The sequence below is a fragment of the Oryx dammah genome, unplaced genomic scaffold (assembly GCF_014754425.2).
Source record: "Oryx dammah isolate SB20612 unplaced genomic scaffold, SCBI_Odam_1.1 HiC_scaffold_17, whole genome shotgun sequence".
NCBI lineage: Eukaryota > Metazoa > Chordata > Mammalia > Artiodactyla > Bovidae > Oryx > Oryx dammah.
Window position 1 is genome coordinate 75,153,917 of NW_024070201.1, and position 18,915 is coordinate 75,172,831.

At 44.5% G+C, this 18,915-nt stretch overlaps 1 pseudogene; it reads left to right on the plus strand.

Moving 5' to 3' along the window:
• The first annotated feature begins 1,706 nt into the window (after positions 1-1,706).
• Positions 1,707-6,602, plus strand: LOC120876972 (annotated as a pseudogene).
• The last annotated feature ends 12,313 nt before the right edge of the window (positions 6,603-18,915 follow it).

An 18,915-nucleotide genomic window follows, 5' to 3' on the forward strand; every position in this document is an offset into this window, starting at 1 on the left:
TGAAAGTTAAATAAATAAACAGGATGACAGTAAACAGCCTTGTCATACTCCTTTCTCAATCCTGAATCAGTCAGTTGTTCCATACAAGGTTCTAACTATTGCTTCTAAAGAACCTCTTGGTAAGGGTGAAGAATGAGAGTGAAAAGGCTGGCTTAAAACTCAATATTAAAAAAAACTAAGATCATGCCACTGAGTCTCATCACTTCTTGACAGATAGAAGGGAAAAGAAAGAAGCAGTGACAGAGTCCCTCTTCTTGGGCTCTAAAGTCACTGTGGATGGTGACTGCAGCCCTGAATTAGAAGACAGTTGCTTCTTGGCAGGAAAGCTGTGACAAACCTAGACAATGTATTGAAAAGCAAAGACATCACTGCCAACAAAGGCCCGTGTAGTTGAAAGGTTGTTGCTAAACCACGAAAGACGCCAGGATTCTTGGCCTCTGCAGGAGAAGAATTCAATCCGGGGCCAGAGACAAGGCTTCATCGCTCAGAGCTTTGGTGTAATAAAGTTTTATTAAAGTATAAAAGAGATAGAGAAAGCTTCTGACACAGACATCAGAAGGGGGCAGAAAGAGGCCCCCCCGCCCTCCAGTCTAGCTGGATGTTATATAGCTACTAGCAGTCTGCTAATTAAAGAAAGGAAACGTCTCAAAACTCAGAGAATGGCATCAGCCCCTCACCCACAAGATGCATTTTGAAATAACCTTGGCACCAGGTGAGTCATCCCGGGCCATAAAACGATTGACGTGAATCTTGAAGAAAGGCGGATTCCCATACAGATACATGGTTTCACTAACATGGATTAGGACCATACAGATACGTGGTTTCACTAACATGGATTAGGAGGACAATGCATGAGTATCACATACTGGTTTGTCAAGTCGGTTCTGAGCCGTTGAACCGGAACCAACTTGAAGACAGAGTCTGGGGTAAATACACAGCACATTAACATAGCTTAAGACAAACATTTCCATAAGAAAAATGCATTGGTTAGCTCAAGGTTTGAGAAAAGTTAAGTTCAGGTAGAACCAGGTGTCATTATGGCAACAGAATTTTAAGAAAAACCTCTTTTTAAATTTGTATAGAGAAGAAGAAAAATGTAACACTAGTTTGTTTCCTCCTGCTGCTTAAGAGAGAGAGAAGAAATGTCTGACACTTGCAGCCTATTTCCCCCATTTGGAAACCCCTGGCCTTCCTGCCTGTTATCGTCTCATAGTCAAGGCTGTGGTCTTTCCAGTAGTCATGTATGGATGTGAGAACTGAACTGTAAAGAAGGCAGAGCACCGAAGAATTGATACTTTTGAACTGAGGTGTTGGAGGAGACTCTTGAGTCCCCTGGACAGGGAGAAGATCAAACGAGTTGGTCTTAAAGGAAATCAACCTCGAATACTCCCTGGAAGGACTGATAATGAAGCTGAAGCTCCAATCCTTTTACCTGATGTGAAGAGCCGACTGTTTGGAAAAGACGCTAAAGGTGGGAAAGACTGAAGGCTGGAGAAGAGGGCCACAGAGGCTGAAAAGATTGGATGGCATCACTGATTCAATGGGCAAGAACTTGGGCAAACTCCAGGAGATGGTAAGGGAGGCCTGATGTGCTGCACTCCATGGGGTCTTGAAAAGTCGGACTTGGCAGCTGAACAACAACATTATATACCCACATACACACACATCAGTTGCTGGACGTTTGGGTTATTTGCACTTTTTGGCTATTATGAATAATGCTGCTATGAACATGTGGAGTATTCTTATAATACATTTAATTCATACTGTGGCAGGCAGAGTAAAGCCCCCCCACCCCATATGTCTACTTCCTTATCCCTGGAACCTGTGACCTTACATGGCAGGACTTTGTACTACGTATGAGTACAGTAAGGATCTAGAGATGGAAAGGTGAGCCTGGATCATGCAGGTGGGCCCTGTCTAATCACATAGTCCTTAAAAAGAGAACACGTCCCTGCTGAGGTTGGAAAGATGAGAGGACCGAAGAAAGGTCAGAGTTATTTGAAATGACTGGCATGTAAAGGTGGAGACGGGGCCATGAGTGTGGTCAGTCTCCAGAGGCTGCAAAAAGCAGACACAAATTCTCCCCTCGAGTCACCAAAAAGGAATAAAACCCTGAACACCCTGATGTTAGCTCACTGAGTTTTGCTCTCAGCTAAAGGGAGCGGCCTGGCCTATGGTTATGCCGCCTGCATCCAGTGAGTGGTCAGTGTGGGGAGTGTGAAGGTCTCACCTCCTGGGTTGGATCTGGAACGATCCTGAAGGACCATCTCCACTCCAGGGCAGTGAGTGGAAATATCTGAGGCTTCAGCTTCTCTTTCTGTCCAGTCCTGCCTCTCTCTGTCCCTTCAAGGTGCTCGTTCTGAGAACACTCTCCAGCAAATGTCCTGCATGCAGATCTCTGCCTCGGAGTGTCTCCTCTGGGAATCCTGCAGGAGACATTCACTCACACATCAGCTCTTGTCTGAAGATAAGCAGCCAGCTGGGAACCAGCAGGGAAAAAGTTGCAAAGGGAGGATCTTTTCTAAATTCCAAAATTGGTGATGCAGTACTGGAAAGAGCCTCAGCTGGACAGTAGAAGACCGGGGTTCAAGGTCTAGCTCTGTCCCAGCTCACCTCTTGTCACCTGGGAAGTCCCCCCAGGTCACTTGAGTGCCCCAGGGTCTCTGTTTCAGTTACTTAGGAGAGGATGTTGTACTCATTGACCTTCAAGCTCTTTCCTGGCACTAAAGCTCTAGCATCTGTGGTCCGAAAGTCAGACAGAGGCTGGATCTTCAGCTTCATCTCTCCTTAATTTCCAAGCTCAGAACTGAGCCCACTCCAGGCGCTCCCAGGGTCTGAGGACTGGCATGTCCTCCCTGAGTCAAAATTGACTTCCGAGTCACACAACCTGTGACCTTTGTGCCACTTAGAACAGACTGATAATTTCTTAGGTACTTGTCTATCACAGTGCTTTCCATACACTGCATTTTCTCACTCCTATGATGTATACTTAAATTTTTTTAATGTATAAAAAAAAATTAAAAGATTTAAAATTTTGTTACATAGTAAATGGCTGAACAGAAAATTAATAAAATACTTAAAAAAAAAAGAATGTGTCACACAATCCACATGCCTATTTAATGTAGTCATGTTTCTTTTCTTTTTTTTTTTCTTCCAAAAAAGGTAGTTCTTTCAAAATGGCGAAGTGGAAAAGCCTTGAGCTTAACCTCTTCTCATGGACACACCAAAATCACAACTAACTGCTGGACAGCCATCGATAAAAAAGGCCGGAGCCTGCCGGAGCAGATCGTCTGCATCTAAAGGCAGAAAGAAGTGGCAACAAGATGGTAGGAGGGTTGTACCTGTAAGATAATCAACCCCTTGTCACCCCCACCCACTGGAGAATCATTATATCACAGACGCTCTCCCACAGGAGTGAGAGTCCTGAGGCCCACGTGAGGCTTCCTAACCCAAGGGTCTGGCATCGGGAAGAGGAGCACCCCAGAGCATTAGGATTTGAAGGCCAGCAGGGCTTAACTGCCGGAGCGCCACAGGGCCGGGGGAGACAGACCCAACTCTTAAAGGGATTGCACAAAATCTCATGTGCACTGGGATGGAGGACAAAAGCAATGATGTCATAGGAGGCTGGAGCAGACCTACCTGATAGTCCTGGGTGGTCTCCTGGTGGTGGGGCGCCTGTGGCTCCTGCTGGGGTCCAAAAGCTGCTGGCAGATATTTTGGGGGTTATTCTTCTGCATGAACTCTCCTTGAGGCAGGCGTCTTGCTTGGGTCCTTAGCAGCAACACCTGGCTCCACTCAGCAGCCTGTAGGCTTCAGAGCTGGATGCCTCAGGCCACAACTAACCGGGCAGGAACACGGCTCTGCCCATTAGCAGACAGGTTGCCGAAAGACTTCCTGATCCCACAGTCACCTCTGGACATGACCCTAGACACCATCCTGCGTACCAGAGAGCCAGGACCCAGCTCCTCCCACCCATCAGCAGGCATCACCTCTCCACTAGGAAGCCTACACAGGCTTCTAGAGCAGCCTCTCACCCACCAGGGAGCAGAAACTAGAAGGAAGAAAGCTACAATCCAGCAGACTGTAGTGTGCAAATGCAGGCTAGACACTGCCCTGGGACCACTGGTCCCTGGCCCTTGGGTGATGAGAGAGGAGGGCACTGCTGGGACCCATAGGACCTCTCCTACTGAAGGCTGCTTCTCCAAAGTTGAGAAACACAACCCAAAATGAGGTGGCAGGGGAATCTGTTTCAGATGAAGGATCAAGATAAAACTCCAGAAAAACCAAGTGATGTGGAAATAGGCAGTCTACCAGAGGAGTTCAGACTAAGTGGTAAAGGTGATCCAAGAACTAGGGAGAAAAATGGATGCACAGATCCATAAGTTAGAAGGACTTTTAAACAAAGAGAAAGTATAAAGAACAACCAAAACAATTGAACAATACAATAACTGGGATGAAAAACACACTGGAAGGAGTCAGTAGTAGAGTAAATGAAGCAGAGCAGATTAGTGAGCTGGAAGACTGAGTAGGGGAAATCACTATTGTGGAGCAGAAAAAGAAAGGACAATTTAAGAAACCTCTGGACCAACAGTAAGCACCCTAAGATTCACATTATCAGGGTCTCAGAAGGAGAAGAGAGAGGGCCTGAGGAAATATTTGGAGAGAGAAAAGCTGAAAACTTCCCTAACCTGGGAAAGGAAACAGTCACCCACAGGAAACACAGAGAGTTCCAAACAGGATAAACCCACAGAAGAGTACACCACGACACACTGTAATCAAAATGACAACAATCAAAAGTAGAGATAGTAAAAGCAACAGGGGAAAAGCAACCGATAACATACAAGGGAACTCCCATAAGGTTATCAGCTGGTTTTTCAGCAAAAACTGCAGAGGAGAAGGGAGTGACATAATATGTTTAAAGTAAAAACTAAACAGAATAGCCGTCAGGCAGGAGCTGCTGTAAGGGTTTAAGATGATGCCAGTAAAAAGTGGGTGCCAGCTGGCGGTTCTCCTGGGTTCAGCAGAGTTCATATATATCATCATACAGGCAGCAACACATTCGGAGTGGTGGGCAGGAAGATTCAGGACCATCATCAGATCATGATAAATTGTATTGTTCCCAAAGGGTTGAAATACAATCAAGCTACTCAGACCTTCCACCCAGGGCAGGACGCTAGACAGGTGTAGGGTCTCAACTTTGGCAGCAAAGAAGATGCCAGTGTCTTCACAAGTGCCCTGATGCATGCCTTAGAAGTGTTGAATTCATAGGAAATGGCCAAAATTCCCGACTACCTGCCCAAGTTCACAATGGCCCATCACAATTTGGAAATTCAAAGAAGGCAGCTACAAGCCCAGCAACCATAAAAGGAGCTGGCGTGGGAAAGGCTGGAGAGAGAAAGAAGGGAAAGGGCGAGATTGGAGAGGGAGAAGGGAGAAAGGGAGAGTCCAGGGAGGGAGCGACTGGAACAGGAGCAGCTGGAGAGAGAGAAGAGGGAACGCCAGGATCACTGGAGCAGGAGAGACGAGTAGGAGAGGCTTCAGAGACTGGACCTGGTGAGGGACGGTAACAGCGCAGGAGCAGCTAGAGAGGGCGCGAGAGCAGGGAAGATCAAATGCCCCCGCCCTCTGCCTCGGTGGAGAGGCCCCGGAACCCTGTGCTGGGGCCCTCCTCTGCTTCGGAGCCAGGCTTGCAGGCAGCTGCTCAGGGCATTGTCATGGGACCACCTGCACCCCAGCCACTACCCCCCAGGTCCTGCCCAGGCATCAGGGTCCTGCGCCCCTCCTTCCCCAGGTCCCTTCCACCCACTCCACTTCCATCCTCAGGGCCTCCACCTCCTCCACCCCCTCTCCCTGTTCCTCCCCTCCCTGTATCTGGATTCCCACCCCCCACCCCCACCCCTGCCCTGGGATTCACGTCTGAAGACAGTCACCCTTTAACTGGACTTGCAGCTGCAGTTGCAGGCCCAAAACTTAGCAAAGTGTCACGGGTGGAGAATGCCTCTTTCCAAGTGGAGGAAGTTCAGTATGAACTTGGCCTCATCTGAAGGAGATGTTGGTTGTGGAAATAGACCCCTTCCTCGAGAGGGTACTGATTTAGTGGAGGAAATGAGTGCCCTGCTGGCCAGGAGGAAAAGAATTGCTGGAAAGGGATCAACAATAGAAACAGAAGAAAAAGGGACAAAAGTGAAGATTCAGAGCCTGTAACTTCTAAGGCCTCTTCAACCGTACACCGGAACCGACAAGAAAACCCTGGGAAAGAACAAATACAAGGAATGGCAGCAAGTCACCTGTTGTTTCCAGATGTGATTCTCCGAAGAAAAATCAGATCTTTTTGATCACAGGCCCTATGACTCATCACACAGACCAAACTCTGCACCCTGGTCCCGGGGCAGTGCCGGCAGAGTCCAGTCGGAGGGCCTGGACTAGGACAGATTGAAGCAGGACATTTTAGATGAAACGAGAAAAGAAGTAAGCCAAAAGAAAAGCTCAGTGATGCAATCAAGCCAGAAGTGAGCAAGTCAAATGCTGTCTAGAGAAACAAACTAAGGAGAGATAGGACTTTAATCTGGAGAGGGGAAAAAAAAAAAAAAAAAAACCAACCCTGCAAAGAACACCACCAACAATGAAACCTTTACATTTTGTGAGCTGTAAGATGATGGAGACAAACAGTTGGAAAGGAAGGAAAAAAACCAACATACTCTGAAAGCCTTCAGATGTTACTACTCTGGCTGTTTCTCTCCCAGTTTGCTGCTTTTTTCCCCCTGACCTTTATAGCAAGATGGAAGACAATCGTATAGGAGTTCCTCTATCAGTTATGTAGAAAATACGAAATCCATCAGGTAAGATCACCATGCAGTGAAATATTTTCATGTCAAGACAAAATCACACATTTTCCATAATCCATTGCTAAAATAAGGAAGAGAGGGCTTCCCTGCCAGCTCAGTGGCTAAGAATCTGCCTGCCCTCGCAGGACATATGGGTGTGACCCCTGGTCTGGGAAGATCCCAGCTGCTGTGGAGCAACTAAGCCCGTGTGCCACAACTATTTAAGCCCGTATGCCTTACAGCCCTTGCTCTGCAACAAGAGAAACCCCTGCTGCGGGAAGCCCCAGCACTGCAGCCAGAGTTAAACCCCGCTCGCTGCAGCTAGACAAAAGCTTGAGCAGCAACAGAGACCCAGCACAGCCAAAAACAACAAGTAAAATTCTTTTTAAAAAGGAAGATAAAGACTTGAGTTTTTTTCAGAGAACGTTGGTGAAGAATTTGGCAAGTTCCAACCGCAATGAAGAGTAGCCTCCACTCGCTGCAACTGGAAAAAGCCCACACATGGCAGCGAATACCCAGTACAGCCAGAAGTAAATAACTAAATAGATAAAAAAGAATTTCACAAGTTATACTGTTGTATTGTAAGTGGTTCAGGTTTGTCTCCCTGTCATATTTGATGTTGCGATAATAATTGAGATCAGCCCTATGTAGGTTAAGATCGTAAAATACAGAAAAAGTGGAACTGTATATGCTTTCAGAGGGTGATATTTATAAGAAAGTGTCCTAAAAATGATTTGTCCAGAGTGAGGAATTGTAGAATGATAGGAAGTCTCTCAAGTTTAGTCCTCATGCAATTTCATAGGTTCAAGCATAAAATTCATCCAGAATTAAAAGATTTAGATGCCTTCCTAAATTATTACAATGCTTTGCCAAATTATGACTCCTACAAATACGAACCAGTGGTCAAATGTAAAACAGTATATTGTAGATTTGGGACGTCCCTGCTGTTCCAGTGGTTAACAATCGCCTTGCAATGCAGGGGACTAGGTTTCAATCCCTGGTCTGGGAGCTAAGATCCCACCTAAGCCTGTGAATCGCAACGATTGAACCCGAGCACCTCAACTAGGTAGCCTACCACTGCAGCAAAGATCCCGCCTGATGCAGTGGAGACCTGATGCAGCAAAATAAATAAATAAAAGTGTTTAAAAAGTATGTCGTGGCTTCATTGTAGGTTTTCAACCTTTTTTAGATTTATGCATGTGGACATGTTTATAATGTAATTACAACCACCACAAAATTAGCTTTTTAAATTGCACACCGTAGTGCATGTCATCCTAATATGTAGTGACCTTTCCAAGGCATTCTTGTTGTTTAGTTGCTAAGTCACGTCTGACTCTTTGCGACCCCGTGGACTGCAGCACGCCAGGCTCTTCTCCCGGAGTTTGCCCAAATTCGTGTCCATTGAGTTGGTGATGCTATCTAACCATCTCATCCTCTGCCACCCCTTTCTCCTTTTCCCTTCAGTTTTCCCAGGATCAGAGTCTTTTCCAATAAGCAGCTCTTCTGATTTTAGACTATAGAGTGGTTGCAAAAATAGTGTTATATAAAGGGTTTCTGTACTCTATTAATCCCTAATGTTAACATTTAACATAACCATAGTACAGTTACCAAAAAGAGGGTTAAAAATGGTACAAAACTATAAACGAGGTGTTGGCAAGCTTTTACTGTAAAAGGCAAGATAGTAACTATTTTAGATATTTGCCACTACTTTGTAACTCCACCATTATAGCACAAAGATAGCCATAGACAATTTGTAGCAAATGAGAGTATATCCAATCAAACTTTATTTCAAGAGCAGGTGGCAGACCAGATGAGATCCATGGGCTGTGTAGTGGGCTAACACCTGCAGAACTGCTTTTAAATTTTAAGTTGCAATACTAGTAAAGTAACAATGATGATAGCAATTACGGTGACAGAAATCATTAGATAAAGGGAAAACAGTGAGGGGCTGTGCATACTTTTAATAAGTAAAATGAGACTTAGGTGGTAGGAAGAAGGAACTAGATACTCTGCTTATCACCATGTGTGTGCCTGTGTGTGCATGCATGACTGTGTGGGCACTCAGCTGTGTGTGTATATAATCCATTCCCTTTTCTTTGAAGCTTCTAAGATTAAAATGGGAGAAAGCCTATATGCTGCAATGATAGAGTTTTTTGAAAATTTAGGAAATCAGAATTTTCCAGGCTCTTCATTTTGATTTATGCTTGAGTTATTTTGTGCCTTATTTGCAGGCAGCAAGTGTCACAACAAAACTGAAGACTGAACACGAATGTTGAGTTCTTATGCTTTGGGTGTACTTCCTTTTTAGAGTTTTTGGTTCTCTGCTATTTTTACTGTATTGTGTCATTTCAATTTCCTACCTGCTACCTTCATTTGTGCAGTTGAAGTAAAATTTCAATAAAAAATATGGTTTTTAAATTGATGGGACATCCTCATTTCCCAGGAATCCAGGGATTATTGGGTTTTCCCCTATTTTTATCCATATTTTATTTTTCCCTGTTCCCATCACATCTGTAGTTACCAAAACCAGTCAACTGTGTAAAGATCAATTTAGTGGGAAACAAACTCTCATTTATGAAAGAATGTTCTGAGTCTCAGCAGAAAACCTTGCTCTTATGTGGATCTCAATCTGGAATCCACAAATGCTAGTAAGTCAGTTTTTAAATGTTTTAAAGTTTAACCCAGATTGACATCATAGGAAATCCACTGAGAAATGCTTTTCTAGGCTGAACACCTGTTTCCCCTTAGTCTCCCCCAACAGAGTGTGTGCATGTTACTACCACGCTCACTCAGTCTCGTCCAGCTCTTTGTGGCGCCCTGGACTGTAGCCCACCGGGCTGCTCTGGCCACATGGGATTCTCCAGGCAAGAATACTGGAGCAGGTTGCCATTTCCTTCTCCAGGGGTTCTTCCCGACCGAGGGATCGAACCCAAGTCTCTTGCATCTCCTGGACTGACGGGTGGGTTCTTTACCACTGGGCCATCTGGGAATCTCAGTGTACATGTTAATTATCTTCATTTTACAATCAATCACTGCTCTCCCACCACTGTACCGAGATCACCTAAACTGTATGTGTTGCATTCTGAATGTTCTTAGTTAAGTATTAACTGCAAGAGATTTTCTGCGTTAACCTGTCACTTGAATTCTTTGGCTACTATTGAAGATGAAGTCCAAAGAGCTCTTTTTTCCCCCCCAAAAAGCTCTTAAATGACACTCCTCTGGGGGTGGTTATTTTTATAGAAATTAGCAACCAGCACCTGTATCTGTGCTGATCCCATCTGGAAGACAACTTGTAAAACTAAAGAATCATTTGATGCAACAGCCAACTCAGTGACTCAAAACCGAAGGTTAAGTTTAGAGAAAAACGAGGATAAGAGGCAATCCTGGGGGAACTCATTCTAGGCAATCAGTCATCGTGCCCCTATGTGTGCGTTGTGTGTGTCTCTGTGTGTGGAAAGGCATTAGGAGATTGATTCAGGACAGGCTGGCAGGGTCCCAGACGGCTCTCTTTTTTGGGAGACAGTGATCTGAGGGAGCAGAATCTGGCGAGCGGCCAGTAAAGAGCAGCAGTAGAGAGCTGGAGGGGTATTTATATTCAGCCCCCTCTGGAGTCAAGGCTTCCCTGGTGCCTCAGCAATAAGGAATCCACCTGCAATGCAGGAAGACCCCTGGAGGAGGGCCTGGCAACCCACTCCAGTATTCTTGCCTGGAGAATCCCGTGGGCAGAGGAGCCTGGGGGGCTACAGTCCATATGGTTGCAAAGTGTCGGACATGGCTGAAGCGACTTAGCAGTCACAATGAAGTCAAGCCTACTGCTTGGGGAATTCCCTGGCGGTCTAGTGGTCAGGACTCACCTCTCTCACTGCCAAGGGCCGGGGTTCACGTACCAGCATCATAGGCGTGTGGGACTTCTTTGGGGCATGTAAGATGGAAACAGCTTACACACAAAAGGACAGGGATCGTTTTGCTCGATTCAGGTGTAGCAGTTCAGCTGTTTCTCATACTGCAGGCACACAAGAGCAATGCCGCCCTGGGTCCAGGGCAGTAACCAGGCACCGCTGCCAGTGTCTCCTGGAGCATCCTTTCTGGCCTCAAACTGAGGCCGAGACTGTACCGGTTATGTAAATTTCATCACAGATTCTTACATCTTTGGATGATGGTTTTCATGTAACTTTTCAAAGTCCACAGCTAACATCTTTAACCCATTTCCAAGCTCCGTTTGTTCCTTTTAAACTTCAACCTGCAGCTCTCTTCTCACATCTCCATAGATGCCGAAGAAAGACCCCGTATCACAGCGAATCCTCCGAATTACAGTGAGCTGTCTCATTTTTCGTCTTATTTTCAACATTCATCAGAGCTCTCAGAACTTAAAAGTTCCTAATAAGTTGTTTGAAAGAATGACTGAAAGTGAATAAATGCACATGTACATTCTTAGAAAACTTAAATATTCTTTTTGGTGTGGTTGTAACATAAAGGGGCTTCCCTGGTGGCTCAGCTGGTAAAGAACTCGCCTGCCCATACAGAAAACGTGAAACATGGATTCGATCCCTGGGTCAGGAAGATTCCCCAGAGAAAGAAATGGCAACCCGCTCCAGTATTCTTGTCTGGAAAATTCTATGGACAGAGGAGCCTGGCAGGCTACAGTCCCTGGTGTTGCAAAGAGTGAGACATGAAGGAAAACACACGCACACACACATCGTTCAGTTCAGTTCAGTCGCTCAGTCGTGTCCGACTGCGACCCCATGAGTCGCAGCACGCCAGACCTCCCTGTCCATCACCAACTCCCGGAGTTCACTCAGACTCACATCCATCAAGTCGGTGATGCCATCCAGCCATCTCATCCTCTGTCGTCCCCTTCTCCTCCTGTCCCCAATCCCTCCCAGCATCAGAGTCTTTTCCAGTGAGTCAACTCTTTGCATGAAGTGGCCAAAGTACTGGAGTTTCAGCTTCAGCATCATTCCTTCCAAAGAACACCCAGGACTGATCTCCTTTAGGATGGACTGGTTGGATCTCCTTGCAGTCCAAGGGACTCTCAAGAGTCTTCTCCAGCACCACAGTTCAAAAGCATCAATTCTTCGGCGCTCAGCTTTCTTCACAGTCCAACTCTCACATCCATACATGACCACTGGAAAAACCATAGCCTTGACTCGATGGACCTTTGTTGGCAAAGTAATGTCTCTGCTTTTGAATATGCTATCTAGGTTGGTCATAACTTTCCTTCCAAGGAGTAACCATCTTTTAATTTCATGGCTGCAGTCACCATCTGCAGTGATTTTGGAGCCCCCCAAAACAGTCTGACACTGTTTCCCCTGTTTCCCCATCTATTTGCCATGAAGTGATGGGACCAGATGCCATGATCTTCGTTTTCGGAATGTTGAGCTTTAAGTCAACTTTTTCACTCTCCTCTTTCACTTTCATACACACACACTAACTTAAACGGAATTATGCACACACAGACACACATACAGTAATTTAAATGGAATTACTTTGCCATCTAGTGGTGAGGTGATGACTTCATTTAGAAATAAAATGAGCAAAAAAATAAATAAATAAAATGCGCGCGTGTGCGCACACACACACAGTAACAAATGGAATTATGTTGCCATCTAGTGGTGAGGTGATGACTTCATTTTAGAAGTAAAATGCGCGCGCACGCGCGCGCGCGCACACACCCACACACAGAGTAACTTAAATGGAATTATGTTGCCATCTAGTGGTGAGATGATGGGTTCATTTAGAAATAAAATGCAGAATGTTACTAAGATTGTTGTTTGTGCAGCATGTTTTATTTACAAATACTTTCATAGGAAAAATAGTTCTATTGCTTGACACTACTATCTTGCTTTACCTCGAGAATGTCTTGATTTGCCAGCTCACCACTAAGTAGAAGAGTATTGTAAATTGAACTTCAAAGCAGATTTTCCTACACTAACTAAATAGCTATTATTTCAAAGAAGAATTCAGTGGTTGAAATAAGCATGGGAGATGATGACAAAGTTCAACATATTTCTTTCCCACAGAACTTTCCAGGGACATTAATATGATGGTGTGCTTTGTAAAACTCCAAGAGGGCCTTACGAGTGATGCGTTTCCCAGACTCTATGTTCTTTTCATTGGAAGGACTGATGCTGAAGCTGAAGCTCCAATCCTTTCACCACCTGATGGGAAGAGCTGACTCATTGGAAAAGACGCTGAACCTGGGAAAGATTGAGGGCAGGGAGGGAAGGGGCCGGGAGTGAACGAGGTGGTTGCGTGGCATCACTGACTCAATGGACGTGAGTTTGAGCAAGCTCCGGGAGGCAGTGAAGGCCAGAGAACCCTGGCGTGCTGCAGCCCGGGGGGCCCCAAAGAGTTGGACATGACTTAGTGACTGAACAACAACAAACACCCTTTACGAGGAACAACTCATTGGACCATTGTTCTGTGGGAAAAAAATTGGGGGAAGCACTGCTGTCTTTTCATGTTCCTCATATATTAAAATATCCAGACTTTTCATTTTGTTGTGGTGGGCACGGGGACTTCTTGTCTGTATGGAAGCATGTTTGGGCTTACTAAGGTATGGGAAAATTCACTAAGATTAATTTACTACATTTTATCAATAAAAGAAAGATTCTAAAAAGAAAAACAACCTATTACTGCATATTGTCTTCCTGACTACAAAGCCTTTTTTGTCCTTCGTGTCCATGTTCTAGACACAGTGAATTCAAGGCACATTGTAAGAAGTCAGTAGTCATGCCTTACATTTATAAGGATCTTAGTTAATTTTTTGGTAATAATTTCTTTAAAAAATTTTTTAAATATAACTTTATTTATTTTAATTGGAGGCTAATTACTTTACAATACTGTATTGGTTTTGCCATACACTGACATGAATCCACCATGGGTGTACACGTGTTCCCCATCCTGGACCCCCCTCCCACCTCCCTCCCCAGCCCATTCCTCTGGGTCATCCCAGTGCACCAGCCCTGAGCATCCTGTATCATGCATCGAACCTGGACTGGCAATTCGTTTCACATATGATAATATACATGTTTCAATGCCATTCTCCCAAATCATCCCACCCTCGCCCTCTCCCACAGAGTCCAAAAGACTGTTCTATACATCTGTGTCTCTTTTGCTGTCTCGCATACAGGGTTATCATTACCATCTTTCTAAACTCCATATATATGCGTTAGTATACTGTATTGGTGTGTTTTTCTTTCTGGCTTACTTCACTCTGTATAATAGGCTCCAGTTTCATCTGCCTCATTAGAACTGATTCAAATGTATTCTTTTTAATGGCTGAGTAATACTCCATTGTGTATATGTACGACAGCTTTCTTATCCATTCCTCTGCTGATGGACATCTAGGTTGCTTCCATGTCCTGGCTATTATAAACAGTGCTGCGATGAACATTGGGGTACATATGTCTCTTCAATTCTGGTTTCCTTTTTTTTTTAAAATTAACTTTATTCATTTTTGGCTGTGTTGGGTGTTTGTTGCTGGCATTTCTCTGGTTGTGGTGAGTGGTCTTCTCTTGGTGGAGTCTTCTCTTGTGGAGCTCGGGCTCCGGGGCTCGTGGGCTCAGTAGTTGCGGCTCCCAGGTTCTAGAGCGCAGGCCCAATAGTTGTGGTCCGTGGGCTTAGGTGCTCTGTGGCCCATGGGCTCTTCCCAGATAAGGGATCGAACCTGTGTCTCCTGGATTTGCAGGCAGATTCTTTACCAGTGAGCCACCAGGGAAGCCTGGTAATCATTTCTTTGATTGATATTAGCATCATTTCACATTGACTACTTTTTACAAAGTCTACTTGGGTTCTAGGAATGCCATTTCCTCCCACGCTTTCAATAATAGCTGTTAGTGATAGCAGAACGACTTGGGATATAACCACAATGCAAAGGACTTGAAACTTTCTATTTCTGCTTTTTTTTAAAAAATTACTTTTCACATATGTGTTGCCAAATTAATCATAGCTACTAAATTTCAAATTCCTGGCAGTAGCTTCATTTACCCTTTGTTTATTTAGGCTTGCGGTCTTGATTGCACTGCTACTGCTGCTAGTCACTGGGCTTAGATCCCTTAAGCTACAGCTTTGTGCAGTCAGGGGTCTTGTCTGCCTCATTTTCTGTTGTATCACTGGTGCCTGGCATGGTGACCAGCACTTCCTCAGTGTTCATGAAGTATATGTGGACAGAATAAAACTTTCACACACTCTGCTTTTGGGAGTCTCCCGACTGCAGCCACGAAATTAAAAGATGCTTACTCCTTGGAAGAAAAGCTATGACAAACCTAGACATCATATTAACTAGACAGCATATTAAAAAGCAGAAACGTCACTATGCTGACCAAGGTCTGTATAGTCAAAGCTATGGCTTTGCCAGTAGTCATGTACGAATGTGACAGCTGAACCATAGAGAAGGCTGAGCGCCAGAAAATTGATTCTTTCAATTTGTGTTGCTGGAGAAGACTCTTGAGAGTCCCTTGGACTGCAAGAAGATCCAACCAGTCCACCCTAAAAGGAAATCAATCCTGAATATTCATTGGAAGGACTGATGCTGAAGCTCCAATCCTTTGGCCACCTGATAACAAAGAGCCAACTCATTGGAAAAGACCCCGATGCTATGAAAGATTGAATGCAAAAGGAGAAGAAAGTGGCAGAGGATGAAATGGTTAGAGAGCATCAATGACTCAATGGACATGAGTTTGAGCACACTCTAGGAAATAGTGAAGGACAGGGAAGTCTGGTGTGCTGCAGTCCATGGGGTCACAAAAATCTGGTCATGACTTAGCAACTGAACAACAACAATGGTTTAATAGAGAGACAAAGGAGAAAAGACAGTAAAATATGCTAATTAATATAAAAGAGATGTACCAAAAGGAGAAAGAGCATTGCAGGCAAAAAGTCTTAAAAAGCAGGGAGAGAACTGGAGTAAGAAGGCTGGGGACCTTTTTCGAGAGCTTTTCCTTTCTTACTGAGGAGTTTACACTATCATTATACATTATATAAGATAATTATACATTATCATTGTAGATTTGGTGTAATAATTTTATTGGATCTCAAACCAAAATTTTGTAAATAGTTAAAGTTTTTTTTGAAAGGTTGATCTGATCCCAGTATAGAGAAACTTAATATTTGTGGGCTTTGTTGAAACACAGCAGACATCACTATATGCTTTGTAACTCATGGGGAAGCCAGGCTGACACTGTAAGTTCTTAATAATTGCCCCAACATACTGTCTAGAATTTTGAATTTCTCCCCAGGAAACCCCCAGAGCAGACCCCTGCAGGAGAAGTTTCTTTTAAAAGCAAAATTGTGGAATAAGCGAAGTGTGTCGGTGACATCTCACTTCCCTTTTCATGATTTCTTTCTACCCAGTTAGGAAACCACCCTGATTCAGACACCAGGGCCTTCTGATGGCCTGTGAAAGCTTAGAGTCCCCACCCAGACCTGATCTTCCTGGGCTTTGGATCTATCCTTGGGGACCGTATGCCTTCGATTTTTTTCACCTTTCCTATAATCTTTCCCATAAATTTCAGTATGTTGCAATTCATTCCATGCTTACTTAAATGTTAGTTTTATATCTTTGTAAGAGCTTGCATATATTATTTAATTTACAAAAATCAGAAAAAAAAGGCAAAATAAGCAAAACCTTGCTTGAACCATCTATCCTGACTTTTGCTTTTATGAAGTGTGCTGTGCCTATTGAAACCAGCGCTGGAAATGATCTGATATGAATTCACCTGAGACGCTGATGATATAAAAGCTTAATAAATTGCCCTTCCCAGAGGTATGGGTCCTGCAGCGCACATTGCTTTAACCCACGGAGCGTTGTCACTCTTTTCTCTCTTGCTCATCTTGCTAATCAGTTGGGGGAGTCTTTTCCTACCTCACTGTTGTTTCGACATAGTCATTCAGACAGCTGCTAGCAGTTGACGGGGATTGACATGTGATACATAATCAATTCACCATCTAATTCAAAGGGACGGTGGAATTGGAGGCATCAATAAGGAAGCAGATGTTTCGGCAGGCTCAACAGGGACAGTTTAGTCATCTCAGTAAAATATGTTTAATATTGAGCTTCAAGACCAGGATCAAAGCTGCTTCAGTAAATGGGACTTTCCTGGTGGTCAAGGGGTTAGGGACTCGCCATGCAATGCAAGGCTCGATCCCTGATCTGGGAACCAAGATCTCACACGCCGTGGAGCCACCGAGCCTGCAGGCCACAACTACTGGAACCTGTTCACTCTGGAGCCCAAATGCTACGACTAGAAAGTCCACGGGCCATACAGAGTACTCCATATGAAGCAACGAAAATCGCGGGGGCTGCAACTAAGACCCAACATAGCCAAATACATAAATTTGTTTTTAAAGCTGATCCAGTAAACAGTTTTACTCGCATGTACATGAAGCCCAGAGATGCTTTTTCCTGTAAAAGCACACAATTAAGAACCTAGAGATTCAGATTTCTAAGTATAGATTCTTATTTGAATCTAGATTCTTGCGAAGTTGCACCCACTTCTGATGCTCCATTCTTGTTGTGTCCTTCCCTAAAACCTCAGGGCTGTCCCTTCTTCTGTTGCTCCGAGATCACAGGCAGTGCCAACCAACCTACCCGTGTCTTTGCCTCTTCCACTACAAAATGCTGATGGCAGCTAATAACCATCAGAAGACATCGCCGTCCGTTTAATTTTTTCTTCTCTCATCTCCTCCTGTGAGCTCTCTAACTCGATCTCCTGTTCTATTCCTTCAAAGAGTAAAAAGGTTCAAACCATAAAAATAGAGTTTGAAGAAGTATGACCCCTTCCTCATTTTGCCTGCCAAGTTTCAATCTGGTGCAGGTGCTGACAGACGCTTATAGGCAAATAAAATAAGTCATTTCCATATCGCTAAGGGAGGACGCTCACTGACTTGAGTCAGGGTCAGGACTTTGATTAGAGGCTCTGGTTTGAGGTCAAAGGCCAGTGCTTTTCTAAATCCCAGACTTGAGTATTGTTTTAACTAGCTTTTGTCATCACCCAAATCCTGCAAGAATGTCTGGAAATTAAATAAGCCAGAAATGGATGGCTGTAATCTTGGGCCTGGCAGAGCTTCTACAGGCAGCCACACCGCACCCAGTGACTGTTTATACTTCTCCTGCGTCCTCTAGAATCCTGCTTACGCATCAGTTTCTATTGAGTAACGGTGTGCGGAGCCAAGTCAGGAACGGTCAAGTTCCTTGTCTGCCTTCTTGGTCTGGTCCTGACACCGGCCCCCAACAATGCCAGGCTCGGGAACTATTTGTTTCTGAACTCCAGCCAAGAAGTCTAACAATTCTCTCCCTTCCTCTCCATCGCCCTCTTCATCCTTACCCATGCCAAGTCTGGGATTTTTTCCTTGTCTAGAGACTATGTAGGCAAGGAAATACTTTCCTGGGCCATGACAGACCACTTAGCAGAGAATGTGCCCTTTGTTCCCATTTAAATGCCTTTTCCTTAAATGACGCTTCTTAGGCTTCTGCAGATATATCCGCACTTAGCTGCTTAATTTCTACAAGGTACCTGTCAGACGCTAAGAAGTAGGTGCTGGAATTCCAGTGTTTTTTTTTTTTTTTTTCTGATCAGGAAGCAGTGGCTCAGAAAGGAAAACTGATATGCCCAAGGACTTAGTCAAGCACTTCTGTTAGTTGTGTCTGAGTCCATTCTTTAATTTTATTTAAAAATCCTTTCAGCTTCCAGCAACCACATCCAAGACAAAGGAAGCAAACACTTACAGAAAAAGACACAGGTCTGAGTGTTGACTCCAATTCCACCGTGAGTCAGAAAATTTAATTTCATTTGGACACACCCAAGGACAGCCCAGCACAGATAAGAGTCAACAGGGAAACGGGTTCTGCTTCCCACTGTTCACTTGTCACTTGACCTTGGGCAAGTCACTTCAGGCCTCTGGACCCCAGTTTCCTCATCAGTAAAGCAGGGCAGCTGAGTTTCACGACTCCTTTGGTTTCCTTTCAGCTTCAAGAAGTCTTGTTGTTCAATCGCTCAGTCATGTCCGACGCTTTGCAACCCCGTGGACTGCAGCATGCCAGGCTTCCCTGGCTTTCACTATCTCCTGGAGTTTGCTGAAACTCATGTAC